Source organism: Stegodyphus dumicola, chromosome 1 (assembly GCF_044657685.1).
Source record: "Stegodyphus dumicola isolate Sdum_Otavi_A_Nest chromosome 1, ASM4465768v1".
NCBI lineage: Eukaryota > Metazoa > Arthropoda > Arachnida > Araneae > Eresidae > Stegodyphus > Stegodyphus dumicola.
The window spans coordinates 219,713,235-219,718,352 of record NC_140768.1 but is presented as its reverse complement, the minus strand read 5'-3'; the positions used below and the strand labels follow the sequence as shown (position 1 = coordinate 219,718,352).

General features: G+C 29.1%; 1 protein-coding gene across 6 annotated transcripts in view; it reads left to right on the top strand.

The window, feature by feature from the left end:
• Positions 1-5,118, top strand: part of LOC118179667 (glutamate-gated chloride channel-like) — a 683,063-nt gene that overhangs the window by 472,075 nt on the left and 205,870 nt on the right. The gene's annotated exons all lie outside the window — the stretch shown is intronic.

The following is a 5,118-nucleotide window of genomic DNA, read 5'->3' as shown; positions in this document are numbered from 1 at the left end:
GATCTACTTAGTAAACCAAACGTTTTGTATTCGTATTTTTTGTGTATTTGTATTTACATATATTATTTTGACCTTCACTATATAATAATATAAAAATGTTTATAAGTTTTTGGGGTATTTTTATTTCAATATATTTTTTTTTCAAAGCCCTAAGACCTTTGGCCTTCGTAGGCCCTTTGGCCTTCGTAGGCCCTAGGCACGTGCCTACTGTGCCTAATTGGTAATCTGGCCCTGGATACCCACACTTTATAAAGTTCTTAATTATGCTCTTTTCTGTGATGCAATCCATTTTGCTAATATGTTCCCAGATAATGTGCCGGAACTTTTCGATTGGATTTAAACTTGTGAATTTCCAGGCCAATTTAGTTCAATAAAGTCCTGTCATAAGGTTTATATTCCAACATAAACCTTCTGACAGATTTTTGAATTGTGGCGTGGAACCTAATCATGTTGAAATGTCCCTGCAAAGGTTTCTGAGAATAGGTTTGCACAATCCTACATTTTAAAATTTCTATATATTTTCATGAATTCATCATGCCTTCAAATGGAACTACATTTCGAATGCCATTTTCAATTAAAAAGAAACAAAGTATTTGTTTTTGAGGGTATTTTACGGTTTATCGGTTATGCTGAAATCTTATTTACTCACCCATGCTTCGTCTAACAACGTCAGATGCGTAAACATGAGCAACTAAATGAGTCTTATCTCTTAAAATGACCTTTATTGAGTCATTTGTGGTACAACATTTGTACGTTTTGGTCCACAATAATCGCTTTTCTTCATTTGACGTGTGAAAAATTTCTCGTGATTTTAATAGGCTTTCTCACCTTTCGACCAACTGCGACCTTTAATAGGCTTTCTCACCTTTCAACCAAGTCTGCGCTGCACGTTTCAAGGATGAATATCAATACCAAAAGACAACAGACCTCTTTTAAGGTCTTTAATAATTTTATTGAATTAATAATGCCACTTCGGAGTAGGAGTCGATCCGATTTTGGACCTGTTTTCCTTTTCTTTCCAAATTTGCCCTTTCTTTTTGGAGAAAATATTCCAATTTAATTGTGTCTCCTCAGAATTCGAAAGAGTCTCAGTTTTCCAACAACAACCACAGATGCAATATTTCTTACAATCACGAATGTTTTATTGCTAAGAGCGATAATCTTTGCTCTCTTTCTAGGCGTTACATCCATTTTTATTACACTAAAATTAAAGATCGCAAAACGTGCTTTAAACGTATGCAAAAGTAACTTCTTCTCACAGGAACAAGCTCTAAAATGGCGCAATAATCCTAATTTATTTTCTAAACCAGTTCTAAGCAGTCTGGCTTATACAAGGTTGGCATCTTCTAAGTGGCAATATCTGAATTTCGATATATTAGATTATAGGAAAACAGACTAGAGCTATCTTTATAAACAAATGTATGCCTTTGTAGATGATTTTCTAAAGGAAAATGTCTCGTACTGTTGTTACACAGGGGAAAAGTTACAATAACGTCTAAGAAGCCGGGATTTGATCCTGGGCCGAACTACTAACATTCAGTGGTTTTATCTGCTGGATAGCAGATAATAGCTTATTCAGTGGTTTTATCTGCTACTTACTTAATGTAAAAGATTTGATGTATATTCTGGGGAATATATGTGAACTAACCAAAGAGTTATGTCAGTTTCTTATGCAGCTGAGACATAAACTCGCGATTTCTCCAACTGCAGAACAAAAAATGATATATTTTTTTAATATCATTTGTCCTTTGGGATGTAAAAATAATCATATGGGATCCAAATCTAAAAAATCAGAACTAAATTAATTGTCTTATCAGTTTCTTCATTAAAACTAAGAATAAAATAATCTTGCTTTATTGTAAAAAGTCCATTTTTATTTTATTTTTGTGAGAAAACTAAAATAATTACGTTATATCAGCTCCTTCATTAAAACGTTATTTCAGTTTCTTTATTAAAACTAAGAGCAACATTCATTGAATAAATAATCAAATAATATTTTGAAAACAATAAAACGCTGGATAGCATCGTATGATTTTGTTTAAGTCAAAACTCATTTTGCTTTCATAAATATCCAGTAATGCTTGCAGGTGAAAAAAAATTATATTAAATAAATTTATTTTACTCAATTTGTTTTAGTTTCCTTTAGATAAAAAATTCTAATTCTGAAAGCAAAATTTATGTGATATCAAAAAAAGAATCATTTATGTAATTATTCATTAGCACCAGATGCTATTAGTCTCGACCCTCACTTTTGTGCCCGTATCACTTTTCAAAGAAAGTTGCCATCTGTTATTTATAAAGAATAAATTTATGGAATATAAAAATAAAGGCAACATTTGACATTCTACCGAAAATTCTAGAGATATGCTGTTTATAAATATTTTTTGACTTCGCTGCTGAAATTTATGCGACGTAAGGGCGAAGAAAGTGCTGTTTAATAAATAGAGTTAAAAAGACAAAAAGATAATAATAAAAATGCAGAAAAAATTGCTAATATCATCTTACTAACAAAACTAAACATTGGTATGATAAATTCGGAAGAAACTGTAAAATGTGCTGCCAAAATAACAGAAAACATTTTGTCAGCATTTAACCTCTATTGGAAATTCTAAAATGTGCTGCTATTAAAAAGTTTCTGATTTTACTGTTAAATTATATGGCGTAAGGGCGAAGAAAGATATATATAATAATAATATCAAAAAAAGGCATGAAAAGACAGTAGTTCAAAATATAAAGTTTAAAATGTTGTGTTAGCAGCAGTGAGTCCAGGTGCAGATTGGTAATTTGTAAACGCAGCGAGAGCAGTGAAAACCTTAACAATCCCTCTGGTGGTACACATTAAAATCTGAAACCTTTCACATTTTTTTCTTTCTTTATTTTTCTTTGATATAAATAGCAGAAGATGTAATTTAAATATTTTAATGCAGAGGAAAACAGGATAATTTATCAAAGTTCTTTATTAAAACTCACTGAATCATCTAATGGGGCTTACGAATTTTATAGATAAATTACATTAATTGTTACCTTTGTATACCTAGATATGATACTTCAAGTTTTAATGTTTAAAATGTGATTCGCTGAAACGTACTTTCTCATAACAAGGAAAAAAAAACTCGAAAAAAAGATCTTGAAAGAAAACATTTTCTCCTATCGAGTATTTAATACATGCTACATCCAACAATTATCCCGCAAGTCAATTTGGGATGAAAAAAAAAAAAAAAAAAAAAACTAATGTCAAACAAAAAAAAAAAACGGTAGCTATATATGTCTATCTGTAAATAATGATATCACATATTTCACTCACACGCACTCTTATAAAATATTTCTCTTGCAAAACTGTCTTATCCACTTTCTTTCAAAAACCTTGGATCCAAAGCCAAACTTTGTGTGGTTTAAAATATTTGGGCAAGGACATGCATGAAATCCTAACACCTATCGCGTTTGCATGACGTTCGAAAAACTTGGCTATAGGTTTTATTGGAGTATTGAACCTAGATACGTACATCCATTTACAAATTTTTCCTAAAGAATTTTTTGGAAATAGATTAGCATAATTATTGTCACTCTCTAATAAATTAAATATGAAATGTTCCACACAATCACTTGCAAATTTCACCAATATATTGATAAAAAATTAATACAATATTTTGTAGTTTTTGTCTTAAATTTGGCTGTATTTAATGACGATATTTTTTTAATTTATTATCAAATCGAATTAAAAAAAAGGTAGGAGTTCAATACTTTTAATATTTTTTAATATTTATTTGAAATTTTCACTTGTATTCACGTGTATAGAACTGATACTATTAAATATGTTTTTTTGGGGGGTGGCGTGGGTCAGATTTGTTCTGTAGGTGTGGAGGTTTTAATTTTAAGAAATACTGAAAGTATTTATATTATTAATTTAGTGCCTCGGACAATTTTAAGCTTACAGAAACAGAATAAATTTGCCCAGAAGAAGTGTATTGTCACAAGAGAGCCTTACCTCCTCTTCAGAACCTAAGAGTCTGAACATAATAAAACAGCTTTCTCCATTTTTAGTCAGTTATACCGTTGTATTTTAATTTATATGATGTCACAAATATTATTTTGACTCCATTTTAATCATAACTTTGCAGAAACATTTAATTAAAAAAAATTACAATGAACTCCATTTATAATTTGCAATACCATTAATTTGCTCTATTAATAATACGTGCTTATTTGCTTACATGTTCTTCTTTTGCCTGTTTAGTTTTAATTTTAATTTGTAATCAAGATTTAAAAATTATAGATTAGCAACATTATGCGCAGGAAAAGCTTTTAAAGACTTATTACATATATATGCATTTTTTCAGTTTAAGTATATATATATATATATATATATATAAAGTATATATATAATTTATTTCCTAAACAGTATTGATTAATTGATTATATTATCTCCTAAGTTTAATTAAAGTAGAATATAAAAGTAAAAAAGCTAATTTAAAGCCAAAATTAAAAAAAGCAAATTTAAAGCCAAAAAAAATAAAAAAATATTTTAAAAAATGTGTTAAACATATGATTTAATTCTCGAACTAATCTACAATATCATTTAAATTCAGAAGCAAAAGCAAATCAAGTGCAAAACCAATATATGAAAATGAATTCACTAATTTAGCAAATTCAAATAATCCAAACAATTTTATTAAAAATGCCTAAGTGAATGACTGTTGAGCAGGCAGGAGACAGACTTATCAAGGGGAAGTTGCCTCCAAACCTAACTCTCCAATCATTCAATTCGTGTTTCGTCATTCATGCAGGCAAGGGTAAAAGTCAAAACCAAAAGTAAAAAGTGAAGAATGTCCAAAAAGAAATACCAATAAAGTGGTACCCTTAGAAATTAGCATTTAAGAATTAAAGTTTTAAAAGGAAAATACTAATGAAGTCTTTGGAGAAACAAGCAAGTAAAGTCAAGTATTAAATTAAAATAAAACTTTTTATTTTCTTTTTCATTTTTTTAATTAATTTTTTATAAAAAATAATCTAGATACTAATGTATTTTAGAAACCTTTGTCTACAGAAATCTCCCCGACACGAATATACATATCAATAAAAAGAAACTAAAAAAGAACTAGACAAAATCCATATAAACCA